General features: G+C 42.5%; 2 non-coding genes across 2 annotated transcripts; one reads left to right on the top strand and one right to left on the bottom strand.

Annotated features, from left to right (window-relative positions):
* Positions 1 to 3,864: 3,864 nt before the first annotated feature.
* Positions 3,865 to 3,946, bottom strand: trnas-cga. The gene has a single exon. It is a non-coding gene; the product is annotated as a tRNA-Ser (tRNA).
* A 651-nt stretch (positions 3,947 to 4,597) lies between these two features.
* trnas-cga lies at positions 4,598 to 4,679 on the top strand. The gene has a single exon. It is a non-coding gene; the product is annotated as a tRNA-Ser (tRNA).
* The last annotated feature ends 19,691 nt before the right edge of the window (positions 4,680 to 24,370 follow it).

The following is a 24,370-nucleotide window of genomic DNA, read 5'->3' as shown; positions in this document are numbered from 1 at the left end:
TCTCGATGACTGAGAGTCTTTACCAGTAAATATGTAAAGGAAAACAAAGAAAGACAAGTCATAGTGCAAATATGTTTATTTTGTCACAACATGGTGACTGCTGTTTTTATTCTAAGCTTTGTTAGCTGCCAAATGTCGGCATTACATTAGGAAAGGTGAGAAAATAATCCATGTAGAAGAAAATGGCAAGCTCTGTGAAACTAAAAAGATAACAGGCCAGATTTCTCCTCAGCCAATAAAAATGCCTCCTGTTGAAAGCATGGTGTATCCAAGATTAAACAATCAAAACCTGAGGAAAGGCCCAACAACCTGTTCATGGTACGACTAGAACGTATAGCTCAAGCAGGGAGTAAACAGGCAGACCACCTGTGGCTGTGATTATAAAGCTTATCAGATAAAAAATATTGCTCTTTTTTACATTTATGTGTGTCCTCTCTCAGCACCAAAGTCTACATTTGTCCACAGCTCAGGTTAAATCAGCAAACATTGACTCCAGCATGTTTAGTCATGTAAATTAGTTTAAAATTAAACTGATTTTTTCTTTGTGTCTGAGCAAAATGAAGAAGAGTGTTTCACTGTAGCAAAATTCAGATTATAGTTCAGTATTTAAACTTTCCTTCGATCCACCACATATGCAGCATTACTGACAGATATAATGAACAATCTTTTTCGCCTTCATGTTCCGTGGGGGGATCATTTTATATATTGGTTGTCCCACATGCCGCCATTTTGACGCCCTCACCTAACGCGTGCGTGCTCGTCCCTTGTTAGTTTCTGCTTGCTGGCAGCTTGAGTGCTGATTTGTTGGGTATCCAGGCATCAATTTTCCTGATTTCCTTTTCCTCATTGAACAAATCACCATCTAATTCTTCTCTGTATGAAAATAACTAAAGCTTTTAAAGGAAGTGGGTTCAATAAAAATGAGAGCAAAGTCACCTTTATATTTTATTAAAAGAGACTAAACTAAATTAAGTAGAGGTTGTAATACAAATAAGACAAAAACAAATAACATGGCAGCCATGAGAAAAGTTGGTTAAATATTATTATTTGAAGACAGCATTCATTCCTCAGGTGGTATTTCTGTTTGGGTTTTCAGCTGAAGACACATTTTGATCCGTTCAAAGATTATTGAAACTTGTAGAAGCAGATGTAAACTGATACTGTTTAATTAAATCAGCCAATAGCAAAGCTCCTTGTGTTTCAATTAGATTTTGCTTCCAAAGCACAAACTGTTGTTTATGCATGCAGCCCAGAATTCAATGCATATTTGGGGGATTTCTGACTGATGTGGCCTTTTGCCTCTAAACCTATTTGACTCAGACATTGTCAGCACTGCTAAGTCCTATGACTTAATTTCCATATTTATGCTTCCTGAATTCATAGTCTAACTGTGTTTGTGTACATAGCGTGCATCATGATCAGGGCTTTTTTTTTGTCTGTGTAGCAAACAGCAACCAAAACAAATTTCCTTGCATATATTTTATCTCCTCCTCCTTCCGCCGGGATATTAAGTCAGGGAAGGTCTATCTCCCTCCTCCTGCAGAACGACCGTGGTCACTTGTGCGATATCTCACATATCAAATCAGCTCGGTGCTGGGATGACATCTGCGGTTGGTGCATTATTTAATCACGGCTGAACAAGAGCGCAAAAATAATCCCATTATCATAGTAATCTGAGGGAGGAGCTGAATTACCAGCGAGCGGCGCAGCTTTGTCTCGTGTAGCCAGTATGTTGCAACAAATGTGCCGTCAAACGTTTACGAGCTGTGAAAGCGGTCACCATCAATTCATTAGTCAGCTCTCTGAGAGAAAATCTTTCTTGATCATCCGATGATGAAGGAATAATCAAATAAAAAGGGATAATATATAGAGCTCTGAATTGGGATTGCTGTGTTATGGTGAAACTCTGGAGGAGAGTTTGTCTGCACAGCGCTGTGACTGCTCTGTTTAATCTGAGCTTTATTAGATCCTCTGGTCAGTATGAAGTCAGGGAAGGTAACGAGTTGCTGTGCGTCTTCCTGGTGAAGCAGCCGACCCAGAGATGATAGGATCCCTGGTCGCCGTGCATCGTGAGAGCCCACTAGAGGGAGTAATTCCCCTTCAGGCCTGCAGCTATGCCCAGCTCAGGCCTCCCCAGCCTCTGCAGGTCAGACAGAAAAAAAAAAAGACTTACCCAGAATCTGCAGAGCAGAACCAAATGAACCCAGAAGCAATGCTGTCCTGGCTGTTGTCATACTTACATCACGTTTGTTCACAGCTCACAAACCCTCCAACTGCATTTCACATCCAGGGTTGTTACCAACCCCATCCACCCCCCCCATCCCTTCTCTAAGTAGATGTCCACAGAGTGAATCCTCCTGTTTTCCAGCTGTCACGGTTTGTCCTTCAACCATTAGGCAGAGACGCTCCCGGAAAGGTTTTCATTAAAGCGTCAGATTTGTTTCTGCTGCCTCAGAGTGTCTCTACCAGCGGTAACGAAGGAGAATGCCACCTCCTGAAAAGGCTCACATTCCCAGAACACACTGAGCCAGAGAGCATCCCGCTGAACAACCCCGAGCATTTCATTTATCTGAAAGTGGATCAGACTGCAGCACCAATTGGCTCACAGTGAAAAAGCTTGTTCTTCATATGTCGGCACAGCCCTGGCCCCTCGGGTGTATTTTCAGTTAGGGCCCCATTTCCAGTGAAGACCCCAGCACCACTGACCCCTTTTTCTTCTTCATGCTTGGTCTTGTTTTTTGTGCTTTTGTCTGTATTTATGAGCTTCAGTAGCATCAGGGAGGAGGTGCCAAGTTTAAAAACAATAAGAGGTTTTCTACCTTTATTATTATTATTATTATGCTCCTTACAAATGGAAATGATTGTCTTGCTCAGACACGAGCAGCAGAGATTATTTAATTAGTTTGACACAAACTGTTTAATCGCTACAGCTACAGTCAACATGGAAAAATATTACCAAAGATGCAAATGGTGCCCAAACCGCATCGTATATAGAGATTTGTTTTTATTTCACACTGCTAATAGTTTCATACGTTCTATGATTTAAGTTACTGTGTGACCTCCTGGTCTGGAGCAATATCAGCGACCATCAGGCCTTCCAGGACGATACTGGGCAATTCATATTTTGAGCAGCACGTACACAACAGTGATGGACACTGCTAACAACCAATCAGAGCATTCCTCCTAGCTGTGATTGGCTGTTTTGGACCAGGAGCGATGTATTTCTGCAAATGACAGTAGGACCACTGGGAGGAGCTAGATTGTTTTCACAGATTATCTGTCTCATATTTTACTGTCGGAGCAAAGTGACAGTTTTAACAAATGTATCAAAAATACATTTACACAAAATTAAGTTACTGCATCTTTAATATATGGAAATCTTTACCTGGCAGATTTCCAGAGTAAACTGAAGCAGTTTGTCAAAGAAGAGCTGTTTTGTGGACATGATTAACAGCCAATCCCTGATGGTTCTGCATCAATAATAATAATCATCATCTTTATTGTTATTACAACATACATTACAATGAAATTTGTTCTCTGCATTTAACCCATCCTCATGGGGAGCAGTGGGCGAACACTGTGTGGGGTCCAGGGAGCAATCTGGGGTTAAGGGTCTTGCTCAGGGACCCAGGGTGGAAGTTTGTGGGAGTTGAACCCAGAACCTCCGGGACAAAAACACAAAGCCCTTAGCGCCAGACTACCACTCGCCAAATCTTGAACATATAGTTGTTTGGTGTATTACAACTGGAGTAATGGGTATATAAGGTGAACGGACAGACCCCTGAGGAGCACCACTGGTGATGTTAAGATCAGAACAGGGAACAACTAAAACCATCTGACAACACATGGATTTAAATCAAACTACGTCACGAACAGGATTCGAACCTGTGCGGGGAAACCCCATTGGATTTCGAGTCCAACGCCTTAACCTCTCGGCCACCGTGACTTGTCTGAAACCCTTCCCCCGTACAAAGGTATCAGTCAGTGGCAGCCTCACATAAATACACCAGAACAAACTGATAGTCCAGAACAAACCGACCTCCAACATTAATGAAAAGACAAAACTGTAACTGGTCAGGGAGTTGGAGGAAACCATTGCTGTTTATGTTACTGTGTCCCTCATCCAACCCTGAGCCCCCCCCACCAAGCCAGGCCAAACAGACTCTCTCATGGGGCGTGAGTCAGTCTGGTAAGGCTCAGTACTCTCCGGGCTAGAACAGACCGAGTCAATCACAGCGCGGGAGGCCGGAAATTACGAGATGCGTCACTCTCAGCACCAGAATTACCCATAATGCAGCAGCACTTTTCTGTAACCATAACAGTCAAGATAGAAATGGAGATTTTCTTTGGTGCCTTGGAAAATTGAAAAAGTACATCATCTACTTCACATTTGTTTACACAAAAGCAGCAAAATTCGTTGCCTGGAGAGTTTGCTCGATGGCATGTCATCTTTCACGGACTATAAATTTAAAAAAAGAGAGTCACATCTGATTGGTTCTAACCTGCTGATGCTGACCCAGTTAGTCCTACTAACTCCTTAGAGGTCCCGAACACAAACGTTTGGCTTATCTTCTTTTTCAAGTTGATCACCAGGGCAGTCACGGTGGCCGAGAGGTTAAGGCGTTGGACTCGAAATCCAATGGGGTTTCCCCGCACAGGTTCGAATCCTGTTCGTGACGAGTTTTGATTTCAATCCATGTATTGTCAGGATCAGGTTTTACTCTTTCCTAATTAGTGGTTGCCAGCAAGTCAGGGTGAACAGGACCTTACCTGGTCTTCTTTACATCAACACAGCTTCTGAGGGGCGTGTCTGCTCACCTAACATACCAATTACTGCAGCTGTAATACACCAAACAACTAGATGTTCAACTTTTCAAATGACACATCTATGCTCTGCCTCATTTCAGGCACATCAGACTTCACTAGTTACAGAGAGCAGATTTAAACCTTTGTTCAGTTGTGCCAGGAACACTTTCTGACTCTTAGGCTACGTTCACACTGCAGCCTGAAGGGACCCAATTCCGATTTTCCTGCCCATATGCGACCTGGATCTGATCTTTTCATTAAAGTCTGAACAACACAGATCAGATCTTTTCAAATGCGACCTGTGTCTGTACGGCCGGGTCGCATTCATCCGACCTGTACGTCATTGATACTTGACAAACGTCACTAACGGTGGACCTGGCTATGCCAAAGTGGTTGGCTAAAAAAAAAAAAAGAGGTTGGCTATTGTGCGGTACCAAGCATCTGTTATAAGCTAATACAGTCCCACAGCAACGCGTTTACTCGCTGCTATGGTCGCCGAAGATGTGTGTTTTTACGTGAGAGCGCTAAAGAGAAAAACGTTCAGACGCACATAAAGGTTGCCTTTGTCATTAGAAAATTCTGAATGAAGTCCGTATCAGTAAAGCCGCTCACATCGCTAAAATTTGGCTCTCTTCCTTTTCGATCTTCTTAAAAAGATTGCGTTGGTAAAGTGCTGCTCTGGTTGGAGAATAACGTAAAGAACGCAAGATACGCTGCAGCATTACGATCCATGTTTAATTCTGCAAATATTGAGCACGCTTTGCTACGTATGACATCATCACGTCCTCTACTGTGAATGCGGGACACTTAGTTGTATGAATGCAGTTCACACAGGAGATCAGATATAAGTTGCATATATTTGGAAATGTGAACGGACACGCAAAAAAATCCGATTTCACTAAAAAATCGGAATTGAGCATTAAGGCCTGCAGTGTGAATGTTGCCTTAATGTCCAGAAAACCCCAGAACTGACCCGAAGGCGTTTGGAGACCACTCTCCAGTGGTCATCCATAATCAGTTAATTGCCCAGGTAGATTCCTACAAATATATTGGAATAAATCATAATGGATTAAATTCAATAAAATTTTATTTATATAGCTCCAATTCATGATACACGTCACCTTCAAGGCTCTCTCCAAAGTCAGACTCCATCAGATCCTCCAGGTTGGTGAGAAAGTTTCCTCTCTAAGGAAACCCAGCAGGTTGCATCAAGTCTCTCCAAGCAGCATTCACTCCTCCTGAAAGAGCGTAGAGCCACAGTGGACAGTCGTCTGCATTGTTGATGGCTTTGCAGCAATCCCTCATACTGAGCATGCATGAAGCCACAGGTTGACTATGTCTGCATCAGGGTCCAGCAGCGGCTACATTTTCTGCACAGGTTCAGGGCCTTTGGTGTCAGTCAGAAAGTCCTGCAGCTCTTTTACCATGTTGTAATAGAGAGCATCGTTAGGTACGGCGTTTCTGTCTGGTTCTGTCACCTGTCTGTCCAAATGAAGGCCAAACTTACTTGCCTTACTCAAAGAGATGTGGTGTTGATGGGAGTCAAGCAGCACGCATCACTTCAGACCATCTTCAATGAATCAATGAAACAATAACCAGACAGGCCCAGAAAATCATTTCAGCTCTTACTTATATTCTTTATTCAGAGTATCAGTCAACGTCTTAGACTCCTTCTGTACACTGAATTGTGGAAATTGTGGAAGTAGGCAATGTTACCCGAAATTCTAAACTAACTTTTATCTATTAATTTTTTATGATGGATTCTTTATAGAAGGGGTTTAAGCCTCTCTAAATTCTCCTTAGGAGTCTCTGTGTTGCCCTGCGATAGACTGGCGACCTGTCCAGGGTGAACCCCGCCTCTCGCCCATTGACAGCTGGAGATAGGCACCAGCATGCACAATTACAATGACAAATAAAAATTTCTCTTAGAACATCAGGAAAATCCAACTAGTAGCTGAACTTTGTTTTAGATTGATCAGACTTTGCATAACTGATGGTAGATGAACTGAATCCTAAGCCTGAATCAGATGGGTTCCTGTGTGTGCAGCTAAGGCATAGCTCAGTTTTTTTTTTTTTTTTTTTTTTTTTTTACAGTTTTTTTCTTATTAAATTGGGTCATATACCAGAGATTTCTATTCTACTCATGTATGCTAATTAAAAGAAGAAAAAGCTTTGAAATTATTTCGGATGGTCTCATTTTTCACACAATAACCTAAAATTTTAACAATTAGATTTTTTTTGCTTTGTGTGGAAGAAATGGGGACTTGCCATGTGCCAGCCTGCCTCAAAGCTTCCACCATCATCCCTGTTCCCAAAAAAACTAACAAGGACCAAAGGTGTAGATGACTGGATACCCGTTGCAGTGAGGTCATTTTAGCCGATGTAAAGATCTGCCATGTTGTTCTTTCTCTGCAAATTTTCTCTATTCTTTCATTATTCTCATACGACTAGCATTTGTTCATTACATATTATATATTTCTACATTTATTCACATCAACTGTATGTTTTTCTATGTGCAGCACCTTATCATCAAAGCAAATTCCTTGTAGTGTTAATATCACTTATGGCTTTTTCTGATTGTGACGCCAAAGAAGTTTCATCTCATAGAAACAATCCTAATTAAGTGACCCTGGAAAGGAAAGCCTGATTTAATAACCATAAATCAGAACCGTTATTATCTCTGAGAGGAGTTCAAACAGCTAACATAAAGGCCGTGCTGAACTTTTGTTGTGTAACCAACACTTATTCCTGGAACATCCCAACTGATCTTCAGCATATAAATAAACCTTATTCTATGTATCTTGGTCGGAGCCGAGCTTTTCTGAAATATTTTGGTGTTCTCAGAGCCCTTTCCCCTCCCACGATGCAACTTGACCTCATGCTTTTAGCAGCAGGTTTATGCAACACATTATGCAAGAAGTGACGTACGGCTGCTGCTTTCAGCTGGACATGATCAGTGGGTTACAGAGGTCTGACAGGCGCTCTTCTTTTACCTTCACTCACCCACGTTTTTATTTATTCTTTCATTTTCCAACCCCAAGTCATGAAATATCATTTCTCTGAGCAAACTTTAATCTGGATTTTCAGTCAGCGCTGACTGGCAGGATCAGAAGCGTTCACCTTTTACAGCTTTATTTAACCAACAAGCTCAAATATGTAACAGGCGTACATTCCTGCTTCTGACATTTGTCATCTGATACATAAATAGACTGAATAACAAATCTTTAAAAGTATTTCTCATGAGTTAACTTCCAAGAACATTGTGCTTGTAGAAGGATTTTCTTTGTGTACGGCAGATTTTTCAGTCGCGCCTTTGCACAGTAAACATCCTTAAATAAGTTTTTCTTTCTTCACACACGTGTTTGCAGCAGAAAAACACACCCTGGAGCTCGTAAGAAGAGAGTTTTTCAGAGCAGGCTGAGGCATTTAAACACCTGAGGAGGTCACCTATCACGAACTTTATCGATGCATCACTGTCAGCGAGCTGCAATGACTCGGCACAGTTTCTGTCTGAAAGAAGGAGGCGAGGGAAGTCTTCAGAGCAATTCACTTCACTCCATTCAGACCATTTTTAGGGACATTCTTGCTAAAAATATAAATGTGAAACAATATAGACGGTAAAGATTGATTGAGAGTTCTTTAAAGGTACAAGCAAGAGCAAAAAAGGTGATGATGTGAACCACAAAAGGTTGACAGCAGTTTTTTGAAAGAGAACTTGGATGTGACTCTGAAGTCAGCAGGTTTACTTTCTGCTGTCGTTATCATTTTGTTATGACGGCCTCAGCTTTCCACGAGTAAAAGCTTCTTGCTTATTCACTTGAGGGAAATGCTTCTCGTTCTGCAGATCAATCGTACGTAGAAGCTGGGAGTTAACCTGCAGTGGCCGTATTTTACAGCTATAAATAAAATGTAACTGCTTCCAATTCTCTAGAATTCAGCCATAATCTTAACCCAATATCCTCGGACGCTCTAGTTGATGGTTCAATTCCCTGACTTTGCTGCAATCACTCCTCACAAGCAAGCATGTGGTGACAGTGAGGAGAAACAACTCCTTTTTAAGGAGCCCCCGACAGAACCAGGCTCAGTAGGTACCATCTGTTGCGACCTGCTGGGGGTTGAGAGAAAATAGAGTAGAAACAAAATGCACAGAGGAACTGAGCCAGGTGTAATTGTAATTTGTAATTTTTATTAAGGATCCCCATTGGCTGTTGCCATGGTAAACATCTAGTCTTCCTGGGGTCCACATTAAAAACATACAGTAAAAAAACACAGTTACAAATATAAAAAATTCCAAGAATGTAGTTTCTTAAAAATTACTACAGGAAGTACAAAAGAACAAGTAAAATGTAACAGCCAATAAAAGAAGAACAATTATAGTAAAATTTGGTGTACTTTCTATGGGAAATAAAATCAAAAAGAGCTCACAGCTATTTGCAGCATACGCAACCAGTAAGTCCGGACTGGATCTAGTCTACTGAATATTCCACTAGAAATTCTCTTAAGCTGCTATAAGTTAATAATTGTTTATGCCATGCTCTGGGTGAATACTCGATTCTGATTGGCTGCAAGGTGTCCATTAAAAAGTGTTATAGGACACCTATAAAAAAGCCTGATTGTTCTAATTTATTGCGCTGTCTCAAACGTTAGCTGGTTACGGTAATACACTTAACGCTGGTTACCTTGGCAACAAGCCAGTTGCCAAGGTCTGAGGTCATGGCTGTTGATGGAAACATGTTTTTAAGATATTTTATATTTTGCAGTCATTAAAGCTATATTACTCTGTGTGTATTTGCCAAACTTGCTATAACTTTAAGATGTTTAAAACCCTGTGACATTCGAAACCAACGTGTCATGAGGTTACATGCTGGGAGCCAGATTTCCTCTGAGAAGCTGATTAACAAAGGATTGTTGATCTTTATGCATAACAAAGGGGGAGTGGTTGGTTTGAAACCTTAGTGTTGGCACAGACACCTGGGGGTGGAGAGCAGAGAAAGAAGAAAATCCAAGCAGTGAAACTGAGTTTCCTCCGTAGGAAGACGGGACTCAGGAAAGGCGTGTCTGATATTCCCTTCTCAACTTCAATTGATGGATGGATGAGCTCTCTTTGGCTCCAAATATGTAACTACAAGGTAAAAACTTACTTTCATTTTAGTATTCACAACTATCACTTGAACAGGCTGTGTTTTTTTTAATTGCATTTTAAACTAACATCCAGCTTGTTTCTCTAGATGCACATTTAAGTATTTGCCATTAAGCATCCTGCACTTTAGGCTGAATATTTCCAGTAATTCAATAGAATAAGATCCCATCAGTGGAGGTAGTATTGCTTATTTAATTTAGGAGCAGAAATTTCATGTGTAATGGAAGCAGTTGATATACACCCTCCTGAGGCTAACAGGTTACAAACATTTTGGTTGCTGTGGGAAATATTGGGATAGTGAGAGAATAAAACTGCCCGTAGAGAAGGAAAAAAAGCTGAAAATATGAGACACGGGGAGATTTGAGACCATCACCGATGACTGTTTTGCAGCCAAGAAAGGTTCCAAAAGATAGCAAGGCTCTCTGAAGGGCAAACAAGTCTCTAGCTATAAAAATAACACTTGCAACCTTTGACTTTTTAGTGGAGGACGGGACTCTGGGGTAGAGATTTGGAAAGGCCACATGATTAAACCGAAGGATAAAGCAGAAAAAATAGTATTGGTTCATCTGCACAGAGACAGCATATTTCTGCTCACTGTTTATTACTGTTTTTGTAGTAATGGTGTTAAAGGAGCAATAAGTTAGATATTCACTGTAAAATCAACCCAAATCATTCTCATATCTCACCCAGGATGGAAGTAACATTCCTTATAAACAACTGGTCTCCATCAATGATGTCTTTGTCACGATTTTCTTCTTTCAAACCAAGAGGTATGGTCCAGAACTACTTTGGTTCAGACTGTAGCCGTATATATATATATGTATATGTGTGTGTGTGTATGTATATATATATATATATGTATATATATATATATATATATATATATATATATATATATATATATATATATATATATATATATATATATATATATATGCATTTTTACAATGCATATTTTTTTACAACTTCACATATGGCCAGTACAGAACCCTGACTTAGACTTAGACTTAGACTTTCTTTATTGTCATTTTGTAGCACAGAGTGCATACAGAACGAAATTTCGTTTTTTCATACAGCTCAGAAAGATTGCATTAACTCTACAGGATACCTTGCAGTGAATTTACAGTACAGGATAAGAAAAATGCAGTGGTAAATCACAGTCAAATACAGGATAACTTTCAATTTAACTTTCGGATAAGGTGCAGCAGTGAGCAGTAGGCAGATTTAAATGTAAAGACAATGTAAGCAATGTAAACAAATATGCAGTAAGGTGCAGCAGTGATTTAACAATAGACAGTTGCATTGTAAACAGTTTTGCAGTACGTTTCCGGAAAAAGTGCAGCAGCGATATTGAAGGATACATACATATGTGCAAATTAGCGGGTCGAGTGTGGTACACAGTCCGTTTTTATACTTCAGCAGTTCAACAGTCTGATGGCAGCAGGGAAAAAGCTTTTGCAGAACCTGGTGGACCTGCAACGGATGCTGCGGAACCTCTTTCCAGAGGGCAGCAGGGAGAATAGTCTATGGTGGGGGTGTGAGGGGTCCCTGATGATGTTACGGGCTCGAGACACACAGCGCTGCGATGAAATGTCTTTAATGGAGGGAAGAGGAGCCCCGATGATCCCTTCTGCTGTCCTCACCACTCTCCTCACGTTCTTCCAGTCGGAGGCACTGCAGCCTCCACACCACACAGAGAGACAGCTGGTCAGAATACTCTCTATGGTGCTTCTGTAAAAGGTCGTGAGAATGGGCGGGGGCAGGCGGGCTCTCCTCATCCTCCGCAGAAAGTACAGTCGCTTCTGTGCCCTCTTCACCAGTGACATGGTGTTCATAGTCCAGCTGAGGTTGTCCGTGATGTGCACCCCCAGGAACTTGGTGCTGCTGACCACCTCCACAGCTGAGCTGTTGATGAGCAGTGGAGCATGGTGAGGCCGGTTCTTCCTGAAGTCGACGATGATCTCCTTCGTCTTCTCCACGTTCAGGATCAGGCTGTTGTCTCTGCACCAGCCCACCAGCTGCTCCACCTCCTCTCTGTAGTCCTGGTCGTTGTCGTCTCTGATCAGGCCCACCACCGTTGTGTCGTCCGCAAACTTCACGATGTGATTGGTGGTGAACCTGGGAATGCAGTCATGTGTCATCAGGGTGAACAGCGGGGGGCTCAGGACGCAGCCCTGAGGGGAGACCGTGCTGAGGGTGATGACATTAGAGGTGTTCTGACCGACCCGGACTGATTGAGGTCTGTTGGTTAGGAAGTCCAGCAGCCAGTTGCGAAGGGGTGTGCTGAAGCCCAGATGCTCCAGTTTTCCCACCAGATGCTGTGGGATGATGGTGTTGAACGCTGAACTGAAGTCCAGGAACAGCATCCGCACGTGCGTGTTCTTCTCCTCCAGGTGTGCCAGGCTCAGGTGAAGAGCAGAGGAGATGGCGTCCTCAGTGGAGCGGTTCCGTCGGTAGGCAAACTGGAACGGGTCGAGTGTTGGGGGGAGACTGGAGACGATGTGTTCCTTTACCAGCCTTTCAAAGCACTTCATCATGATGGGAGTCAGTGCAACAGGCCGGTAGTCGTTGAAACAGGTGACTTGAGGTTTCTTTGGCACCGGAATGATGGAGGCAGACTTGAAGCATGCTGGCACTGTGGCTTGGTCCAGCGAGGTGTTAAAAATGTCTGTGAGGACACCAGCCAGCTGACCTGCACACTCTTTGAGCACCCGCCCAGGTATGTTGTCGGGGCCTGGGGCCTTTCGCGGGTTGACTCTCCTCAGAGTCTTCAACACGTCGGCAGTGTCAAGGCAGAGGACCTCCTCTTCCTGATGGGGAACAGCTTTCACTGCTGGAGTGCTGTTTAGTGCCTCAAACCTCCCAAAGAAGTTATTTAGTCCATTGAGGAAGTCAGCATCAACTTCACCCACCGGGGGGGAGGGCGTGTTGTATTCAGTGATCGCCCGGATGCCTTTCCACATGCTCCTGGTGTTGCTGGCATCGTGGAAAAGCTCCTGGATTTTCTGGCTGTGGTTCCGCTTTGCAAGCCTGATGGCACGGTTCAGGTTGGCTCTCGCTGTCCTCAGAGCCTCCTTGTCACCAGACTTGAAGGCTGAGTTCCGTGCTTTTAGCGCTTGACGGACCTCCGCAGTAATCCAGGGTCGTTGGTTGGCTCGGGTGATGATGGTCTTGGTGGTGCTGACGTCCTCAATGCATTTGTTGACGTAGGCTGACACAGTCATGGTGTACTCATCAATGTTGATCTTGTCCTCATAAGTTGCTGCAGCTTTGAACATGTTCCAGTCAGAGCACTCAAAACAGTCCTGGAGCGCCTCTATTGCTCCCTCAGTCCACACCCTCACCTGCCTCGCTGTAGGTTTTGCTCTGATCAGCAGGGGCCTGTATGCAGGAATTAGCATCACAGAAAGGTGGTCTGAAGAGCCCAGGTGGGGGCGGGGGGCTGCTCTGAATGCTCCTTTTATGTTTGTGTAAACTAGGTCTAGAGTGTTCTCTCCCCGAGTTGCAAAATCCACGTGTTGGTAAAAATGAGGGAGAACAGTTTTCATATTTGCCTGGTTAAAATCCCCAGCAATGATGAAAACACCCTCTGTGTGTGCAGATTGCATCTCAGAGATAGTCCGATAGAGAACAGTCATAGCCTCTGTTGTGTTTGCGCTGGGAGGAACATAAACCGCTGCGATGATAACAACAGTGAACTCTCTAGGCAGATAAAAAGGTCTGCAGCTAATAATCATAAGCTCAATGTCCGGAGAGCAGAAACTTGTGACTAATCTAGCATTTTTACACCAGGTGTTATTGATGTAAACGCAGAGTCCGCCCCCTCGGGTCTTACCGCAGAGTTCTGTCTGTCTGTCGGCGCGGAAAGTAGCTAGCCCCTCCAGGCTAACGGCGTTGTCTGGGATTGATGATGAAAGCCATGTTTCGGTCAGAATGAGAGCGCAGCATTCCCTGAACTCTCTCTTTGTAGAGAGCTCGAGTTGTAAATGGTCCATTTTGTTGTCCAGTGAGCGAACGTTGGAAAGCCAGATGGATGGTAGCGGCGGTCTGAATGGGTTAGCCTTTAGCCTCGCTGCTAAACCTCCTCGGCACCCGCGCTTCTTCAGCCGGCTACACCGCTTTCGCGTCGCTCTCCTCCGGCGTGAGCTGCTCGTCGAGGCCGCCGCTTCACAGGCCTCAGGGGCTGGTTTCCGTAGGACGCCACAGTCACGTAAGCAGTCGAGCGTGGTATTTAAAAGTCCAAAAACACAACTTGATCGCAACTCCAACAGGCGCTCGCGGTCAAGTACTGATCGGCTGGGTAGATGAGTGGTTTCCAGCGAGTTTGGCGGCATTTTTATGCATTTTTATGCAAAAAGTCCGCGAGTTGGTACAGAGCTGTGTTCGGCTGCTGCCGCCAGGGGCGCCGCCGGAAGTCCGGCGGAGCTCTATATGTTATTTTAATTTAATAGAATTTACATTATTCATATGTACATACTGATATCTGTCACCAAGCTCACAATTAGATTATAATTATTATAATATTAAATGTGGAATGAAGGAAGGTGAATTTAAACCTCATCTCCAGGTCTTTAGTAACATCTAGCAGCTTTTCTATCAGGATTGTTCTCCATTTAGCTCCCTCTATCCCTCCATTAATATTGACCAACTCCACCGTTCCTGCTAAAGAAAGGATCTTCAGAAAAATATATGAATAGAACATTTCAGTGAGGCGTATTTATATGATTCTAAATATATGTGCCATATGTGAAACATCTTGACCAATCATAAACCAGTCTGTTGTAAAACATCAACCCTTGACTCGATCAGTATTTTTTTCTGGTACTATTCAGATGTTTCCTAGAAGCCATTAAACAGAGTTACTCCATCAGTGTGACACAAAGGCACAATGTTATCTATTAAACACAGAGTCAACACTGCAGAAACGGGGCAGATCATTCAGCATTTCCAAACTCCATTTCCGGAAAGGTCTTCATGCTGTTTTCACAGAAAATGAATTACTTATAAGCTTTAAGATAACAGTCCATTTTCCCGCTACATATGATGCTGCCACCACCATGTTTTTAGGTCATTTGGAAAATACAGTCTTGGTCCCGAGAGTGCAGTGTTGATGCCATTTGTCCAACAAATATCCTTGATCACCAGTTAATTCTGAATTGCTCATAAATATACAAGCTTGATATGATCGCAACATACCATAGCCAACAAATAAACAGTTTTCTTATTTTTCTTTGCAAATATCTAATTTAGAAAATGGGACAATGGTTCTGGGAAGCCAGGCCTCTGACTATCCATTGAAAGAATACAGCTGTCAGTGAAGCTCTGTGGTTTTACTTCAGTGCCTCTAGTGGCAAAATAAAGTATTGCAAGCACAGACACTGAAAACTAACCCCGGACTCACATTTAATACGGTGTTGATCTGATTGCAGCACTGCAAGGAACCCAAATCATTAAAAATCAATTCAAATCAATGCAAACTCAGTTGTATGTGGTTGTGGGTCTGGTTACCAAAGCCGTGCGGCGCTGCGAAAAAATTCTGCAATAATGAAGTTTGACCGGACGCTGCATTGGTCCCCCGGATCAAACTCCTGAATTTCACAAGCTAAACAGGAAAAGATGGGCGCTAGACAAGATAAAGTTCTGGTGAATTTCAGAATAAAATCACAGCACCAACTTAGCTAGCTTGACTGGTTTAAATAAAACAGCGACACAGAAACTCGAGGAAACATGAGGGTTTAAATAGAATATATAAGCACACGGCTATGAGTTTTGCCCTAAAAAAATTACAACCATGGCTGTTTTTTAATCAGTTATGAGGGATAGCAACAGAAAGGACGACATGAACTTCTGTTCTCGCCAGCGGCGTTTTCGCAACCAGATTCGCAGCCGGAGCCGAAGCCGGAGCCGAAGCCGGAGCCGCAGCCGGAGTCGCAGCTGGCCTAGAAGCAATGTGAGTCGGGTTATCGGAAAACCGGAACTGGATCAGAACCGCAACCTGCACCGCATTCAGTGTGAGCTCAGCATAAGCCTTTAAAAAAAAGTCTCTCCTGACTTTCCAGGGGTTCTGCATTTTTCACATTAGATACTTTTGAAATATATTTATGTTTATTGTTGTAATGTGACAAAATGTGGAAAAATTCAAGGGGTATGGATACTTTTGCAAACCATTTTGTAAGCGGAAGACAATGGATGGCTATAGATACTTCCCTTCCTTTCTATTAGGCCTGTCATTTCTGCATTGCCTTGGTGTGGACTTAGCTAATAATAACACATTCAACCTTTCAGAATGAAGGTGGAGATCAGATCAGACAAATATGTGCTTGATCTGACTGCATGTACTGACCTGGGACATTTATGCAGTGGCGGGTTGAGTCCAAATACATAAACTGTTCAATACAGCTAAAACAAAACAGAGCTAGGTTTGTTTTTGACAAATGTTCTGTTTTTATTGTCTGGCTGAAAACGAATTGGAAGAAACGTCTCTCAAGTGAGACACACACAGATAATTTTCCACCCTGAGGAACGTGGGTGACATCGTTTGTTGACTTCCTGATGAGGTGCTGTTATTAGCAGGATGAGCATCCTTCAATTCAAAGTTAGTAAAAAGGTGAAGACCGGTGCGCCTCACTGCCTAAGGACTTAAGATTACTTGAATTCCTCAGCTGCAAGAAAGGGGAAGAGGGAAAAATAGGTATTTTTGTCTGAAACTCAGAACCTTTGAATGTAGATAATGTATACACAAAGTAAAGATTCGTATCTCCTCAATTCGTAATTTTCTCTCATAATGTCATGTCATCCTGTCATTGAGGCAGTGCATAAATACCTTTTTAAATTGTTGAACTTATTCTTTGTGAAAATAATGTAATTATTTATTGTCACGTACAGGTTTGTAACAGAAATAGAATATTGAGAAAGTTAAGTAAAGATTTCCTCCTCATTTCAGCAGTGAAACTCATGTCAATATGCAGGGATCACATAGAGTTCAATATAAAGCCTTTGTTTTTTGTATTATTATGATTATTCTGGTTTGCAGATAATTAAAACCCTATATTCAGGTTCTCTAAAAGTCTAAAAGAATATTACATGATAAATAAAAAAGGATATTTGAAACAGAAATGTCTAAGTCCTGCAATAAATTAAATCAGCATCTTCATAAAGATGTTGGCAGAAGGAAGAATGAAGTGCTATAAAATGTTCTGGTAGACGGTTGCATAGACTGCAGCCTTCAGAAAACCCAGTGGACCAGAACCAGCAGAGTTTGGACCACTGAGCAACAGTCTGGTTCCTCTTCTCCTGAGCCCAGGTAAGATACTTGTGGCCCATGTGTCATATCAGTCTGTGCATAGCGGCTCTTGATGTGTCGGCTCCAGCCTCAGTCTACTCCTTGTGAAGCTCCCCCAAATTCTTGGATTTATTTTTCTTCACAATCTTCTCAAGGCTGCGGTTTTCTGACCTGACTCCCGCCAGATGGGTTTCATTCTGCAAAGCTCCACACATACATCTGTCCACTTGTTCGTCCTCTTTGCTGATTTGCTCCTTCAACCACTCATATCGAAACCAACATTAAAACCGAAACCATTGTTTCCACTGACAAAAGCCTTCAAAGCACTTTCCTGGTGTGTCCACTGCCAGTGCTGAATTAATATTCAGTATATTGGACAACACTGATAAAATAGCAGCAACAATGCCTGTGCAAATTCTCAGTTATCTGGGTCATTGCAACAGCAAACAGGCTTAAATTGAAAGACAACTGGACTTGTGTTCAGTTCTCTCTGAACTAAAGTCTGGTTGCCTATGATTCAAGCCTGTTTGCAGCAGCATCAATGTTACCAGGTGACCAGATTTCTCTAATGAAAACCAGGGACCTCCCTGATTTTGATAAGCGGGTGCAGAGTCCCTGTTGGGGGGTTGACTTGTTTTGGCCGATCTGCAACACCGACGGAGCGAGGAGGGTGCGTTTGGCCTTATCTCTTCTGCTACATCAGGACAGCGGCAGGACCATCATGAAACACTGAAATCAAGGACATTTCTGGAGACAGCTGTTGACGGGGACAGGTCATCCAAAACGGGGACATCTGGTCACCCTTGCTTCCTCTCTGTGAGCTGCCATTGTTGTCTGAATCCAAACAGTCGCTTGTCTGATACGTCACAGCTACGAAAACCCCGCCCAGCAATCTTGATTGGCTCGACCATTTTGGCATTGAAATCTCTGCTAATAGCAGCGATTTCAGATGGACGTGTGGAGCTCGGCAGAACTGCATCCATCTGGTGAGAGTCGTGTCAGCGGTTCTCCCTGTTGCTGATGTACCTTATGGGAGACTGGAATGTTCTAGAGTGTTCCACAGTAGGGATAACATGAGGAGAACTGGACTTTTGCTGAACTTGGTTGATGTAAACTTGACCCTGTATTTCATCAACACTGGAGACCCTCCTAATGATATCAAGGTTATCAAAAATATATGAGAGACTCAAATGTTCCAGACCGAGTGAGGGGAGGAAGAAGACAACAGGACAGCTATTTTCTGTTATACACAGTACATATTATTCTATAAGCATTTCATCTATGGAGAAAACATCTGATGGGGGTATGTGACTAGAACATCCCCAATATGTACCCATGTGAAAGAGAGACCTTTAAGAAGGAGTTGAGAGATTCAGGACCTTGTGGACTTTAACTGTGAACCGTGTATGAATTAAGAAGTCCCCACTGGCCACAAAAATAGATTCAGCTTTGTCTCCTCTCATCTTTTCTTGAGTCTTTTTTAGGCTTCAAACCTCTTTCAGAACTTTTTCCTGCCACTCAACTTTCTATGACCATGCATGGATAGACATAGAAACCCAGACTGAGAATGATAAAACGTTTTATCATTCTCTTCCTTTCACCTCTTCTTTCTCTTTTTTTCTCTTCTTGTTTTTCTTTTACTCTCCTACTTTCCCATTGTAGTGTCCATATAATGTGAAATTCTCCCTGCAGGAATCACAATAAAGCTATTTACACGCACAAATCAAGCGGAGCATTATGGCGAAAGCTGTTTGCTCCACTTGTGAAAGTAAAATCTGTCGAGCTCTATTTGGCATTAAGACATCAATTTTTATTGCCACATTGCTAGACAGGACACTGGGGAGAAAAAAAAGAAAAAAAAGAAAAAAAGAAACCCAGACTGAGACCATTTAGAGGCTCAGGAACCTTTGCAGGTGTTGGAACCATGGGACACCATGGGTTTCCAGTGTTTAATGCTTTTACAGTGTTTTAGACTTCTGAGACAGGATTTGCAGTTGGGATTTCATTATTTGTAAGCCGTAATGATCAAAATAAAAAGAAGAAATGCATGACTTATTTTCATTCTGCGTTCACTGTACGTTGAGTCTAGATAATATATGATTTTCACTTCCTGAAATGAGTTTGTATGAATGTAACTTGTTCAGTATATTGAGATGTGCTTGTGTTTGGAAATGCTTTAAAACTTCTAAGAAACTTGTTACATAATCACCCCCAAAGAGACAGACCAAGGACGGGGAAATACATCACTTGGTTTTCAATTCTGAACGAACTCCAACAGCCTAAAGTTACCATTAGTTTTCCAGGACGGCAGCAGATTTGCATTCTGTTTTGAGAGTTCAAGCTGGCGGTCATTAAGGCGAAGGGCGTCTGAAGGACACGGTGGCTCTTTGATCATTAGTATGCATTTACAGCTGAACCACAGGGAAGAAACATGGCGGCGGTACAGCAGAAATGTGAGCAGAAACTTTGAGTTCATCAAGCGTTTTCTCTAATCGTTGGTTTTTATTCATGAATTTATCATGAATCCTGCTGACCTGAATGCACAAGAGCTTTCCCAACTGCTTACAAAGAAAGTATCAGAGGATTCAGATTTTCCTTTGAGACTTTTTTTTTTAGCAAACATCGTTTTTTCTATTTCTCTTCGCCTTGCACTTTCCTTCTCTCTGATATAAGTGCTGAAATGTTTTGACTGGGAATCTGCTGAGACTTGCAGTCTAGTGAAAATGCTGTCATTAAATCCAAAACGCAGCACAGTTCCTGCTTCTTAAGGAATGTAGTCATTGGGAGATGTTGAAATGTGCTAAATGATTCAGTCAAACTGAATTCAGCTCATTTGGTGAAGACTTAGCCTCTAAAAGTGAATTGTAAAATATAACCCACTGTGCTGTCCTTTGAAGGCGAGGAGGGGCTAATGCTAACCTAGTTCCCTGTTTATCTCACAGGGTTGGGAAATATAGTTTCCATCTTCCATGTGAGAGGTTCAGATAAAAAGCCTCACATGAAATCTGAACCCCCTAAGAGCGGTAGACGAAGCTGGCTCCCTTTGATTCTGGTACGACTGCAGGATGTAAGTAAATAAGCTGAACAATGACCACCTGGCATGAAAATGTGACCTGGATGATCAGAACGTAGTTAGCTGCTTTACATGCAAATAAACCGCTGAGTAATAAGCCAAACATCTACAGGTCAGCTGATGTTTCAGTGCAACCAAACATGTTTTCCAACTCTTTACCTTTATTAGTTTTTAAACAACATAGTAAGTAAGGAGATCCACTTCAAGAACAAACTAATGGTGTCTTCAGTCCAAAAGCACCATCACAGACAGAATACAAGAAAAGGTCAGAGTCGGCGCACTGTCACTAAAGATTTAAATCCTTAAAACTGCTTTCTGGGACACATTAATCAGGCATAAAAGCAGCTGGATGTTCCACATGTTGGGATATTTCATGCACAGGTCATGTCATAACGAGCTTACTACAGTGGGTTCAAATGTCTCCAAAAACAATAAAATACACTGCAAAGTACAAAGTAAATACCCTCACCTCAACAGATATTTACTAATTGATAAAATCAACTCATGAAGGAAAGAAAGATTCCCAACAAATGAAATTTAAACTTGAAAGTAAGGTACATCACAGCTAACAGAAAACACCTGGAATGTTATGCAGCAACGAGAGAACCAGCCAGAACACAGGTGTTGCTCGTAAAAGGTTTATTGTTGAAGATGTGATAGCTACAGATAAAAACAGGCAGCTGATGATGAAAGCGACACGTGATGGCTGAACAGGTGATGGCTGAACAGGTAATGGCTGAACAGGTGATGGCTGAACAGGTGATGGCTGAACATGCTGAAACGGTCCAGCGGACAGTCCAAAGGGCTAGACCAAACTAAAAACAAAACGGAGGCAGTCCAGGTCTTGACCAGAGTCAGACTTTGATGAGAATCCAGTGAGGGTTTTGCTTTTCTATCCTCTAAAATCAATCAAATTTGTTCCTCCACATCACTGGATTTTTCTCTTCTGCAGACCATTCTCAGTAAAACTGAGAGATGGATGTGTGTGAAAATCACAGTAAATCAGCCGTTTCTAAAATCCTCAGCTCACTCAGTCTGTCTGACATTAATGGCCATATCACATTCAGTCACGTAAATCTCCTTTATTCAGTTGTCTTCTTCATGTTGCTGCCATGTGATTGGCTCATTTACTATTTATGTTAACAGCCGGTTGTATATAATGAAGTGTCCAGTGAGAGCACTTTATTAGGAATAAATTAAAATGCTGATATGCAGGAAACCCAGGTCTATATGAAACAAACTTTATCTTCTGCTGGTGATACACAGCGGCATGGACCACGGAACAAATTTGAAATTGGTTCGTCTCATCAATACCACCGTCAAACACACACACGTCACATGATATAAGCTAAACCATTTTTAGACGGCAGAATGTGCTGCTTTCTAATTGGCTGTGGTCCCTGAGCACGATGAATGTGGCTGCCAATAATTAGAATACTTAAAAGTTCTTTTTGTTTTGTTCTGACAGACATATCTTAGACATATCTTGACACGACGGAGGGGCAGAAACACCTCTCAGCTCACACAGCGGACACAGGGACAGTGTAGCATAACGTTAACAGCTTGTGCCATAGCAGAAGCATTCATTGCTGATGCTACTGAGGCTATTGTTGAGCCTCCCTTCATCCCAGAAGTCTGAATCATGTCTGCCAACATTTCCAGCTCTGAACGAAGAGTTTCAGTGCTATAACCAGTGCAATAATCCTGAAGAAGTGACTTCTATGCTATCAAAACCTGAATATATGTCAATACACATGTATGCCCATTCCTATTTCTTTTCGTATTTTTATTCTTTTTGTATCCTTTTTGATCCACTGTATAAGTGATGCATCTTCTCTTATGAGCCAATGTGACAAGTCAATTTCTCCAATGTGAGACCAATAAAGCTTATCTTATCTTATCTTATCAAGAAGAGAAGAAGAAGAGTTTCTGTTGCCTAGGCAACACTGGGGCGTCTGTCAGGTCTTGCGAGGTTTCCTCTACTTTTTTGTAAAACTCCTCAAAAATGCGACCTTTTTCTTTTAACTGAAGCTTTTTCTTGTCAAAGCCAGAGCCTTCTGTGCTTCCTGTAAGGACATGTTCACAGTGGGTAAGGACAGGACAGTTGTTCGGTCAGAGAAGAACGCCTCAGAGCAAGACGCAGGCCAAAGAATGCGCTAAATTTGTCCTTTCCTGCTGGCGTATGATTCTTCATTTATTTCTGTCATCAGAGAGGAAAGTACAGCGTAGTTGTCAAGGACAGAGGTCGCTGCACCGGTCCATCTTGTTGGACAAAGAGTGCGCAGGTTGATATCACCCGCAGCCATTTCCTTTTTTAAGGCCTGACACTTGTTGTTTTATTTGGGGGATTGTTTCACAACATGGGCAACTTCTTGAACTAAGTCCATTGGATCTCTGATGACTTTACGTTTCTTCCCAATATCTTGCAAACATAAATTAAGTCGATGCGCAAAGTAATGCACATACACTGCAGCGGGATTGTCTCGTTTAAGGCTTGCTGCAAGTCCATGTCGTCTGGTGCAGTGAGAATGGGGTACCGCGCACGTGACGTCACCGTCTCAAGAGCAACGCCCCTTTTGCCGCTTAGGTAGGGCATACAGGAGAGAAAGCACGGATAACCCAGCTATTACAAGCGCAACAGAACCAGCGATCTGACCGACTTTACAGCCGTTAAACTTTCCCAAGACGATGTCCCAGGCACACGGTTTACTGGTCGCACTGTCGAAGAACACACCAACCTTCAGCTCAAACGATGGCTTGAGGTTCGAGGGCTTAAAAAGACTGGAAAACTGGCCGAGTTGATGAACGGTAAGCTTTGGGTTTTTTTCCTGCGCGGCGTTCATGGCGTCGTCTGCCGTTTTTTTGTTTGCAATCACCGTCCAGGAATCGGTATATGTTTAATGTTTGTCTCATTTGAAATGTTTTTGAGTAAGCTATCCTAGTAACAGGGTATCATGTTAGCGCCTGCTACCATGATAGCCTATATGCTGTCATGGTAGCAGGCGCTACTTTATTAACATGTCGGCCACCAAAATACTCTTACCTTGACTTGATGTCGCTGGAATTGGGTCAGGATGTTCTTCGGTTGTGCCCTTTCCTCCGATAAAATGCTTGCTACATATGTAGGTGAATTTGGTAACTTTTTCCGGGTTGAACTGTTGTGTAGGCCGACCGCCCCGGTGTTCCAAGCGCACACATTTCTCCTTGGCAGTCTTGAAGAAAACATCCTTCATATGCGGCCGATCAGCGTAACTCGAGTCGCTGTTGCACGTTCCATAGCAACAATGTTTAAAAACCATGGTCTTAGATTTGGAAAAAGCAGTCGTTTACCGAGTAAAACCTAGGCTAACGCACGTCTCTTTTACAGCGACACAGCGGCGGGTTTCCGGAGTTTGCCCCACTGCGTACCACGTGATGTGACGTCATCGTGACGTTGTGTTTCTAAAAATAGCTCGCGCGCGGTACCCCATTATGGAGACAGTTCAATTAGGCTGATAAAGTCCTTGTGTGGATCATAACTGTCGTCAACCCAGTGGAACAAAACCACCAACTGCTCTGTGTTTGAAATGTCTCTAGTTTCATCTGCTAATATGGCATAAAACTAATAACAATCCCCACGAACAGGTGAACTAACCTGGGACAGCACTGAACATGAAACCGAGTTAATCACTTCACTGATTATGTTATGGCTCATATAGTTTCTGTCCGTTAACCACTGGTAAATTACAGGAAAATCCTGAGCTCGTAAATCCAACAACTTGTAAAAAATGTTGTTTTTTTGGCTCATTACCATCCAGTGCCATGCCCTGACCCATGAGATAAATTATAGAGGTTATCTCCTTCACTAGCATGTCCCGTCTGTGCTGCTGTTTCATTTTTAGCTGTGTGTCGCGCTGGGACACAGTAGACTGCTCTTGGGTCATAGTGAGCCATAGCCTCTCTATGATGTTTGCTGCTTTCATGTTTGCTAACAGAATACGCAGCATTTTTCCAGTTTTGGACACAAGCTGAGGTGGCTTTTAAATTTTATTTTACATGTTATTTTACATGTTTAATGATCAAACCAGGT

This window comes from Fundulus heteroclitus, chromosome 5 (genome assembly GCF_011125445.2).
Source record: "Fundulus heteroclitus isolate FHET01 chromosome 5, MU-UCD_Fhet_4.1, whole genome shotgun sequence".
NCBI classification, from domain to species: domain Eukaryota; kingdom Metazoa; phylum Chordata; class Actinopteri; order Cyprinodontiformes; family Fundulidae; genus Fundulus; species Fundulus heteroclitus.
This window is presented reverse-complemented; position numbering and strand designations above follow the sequence as displayed.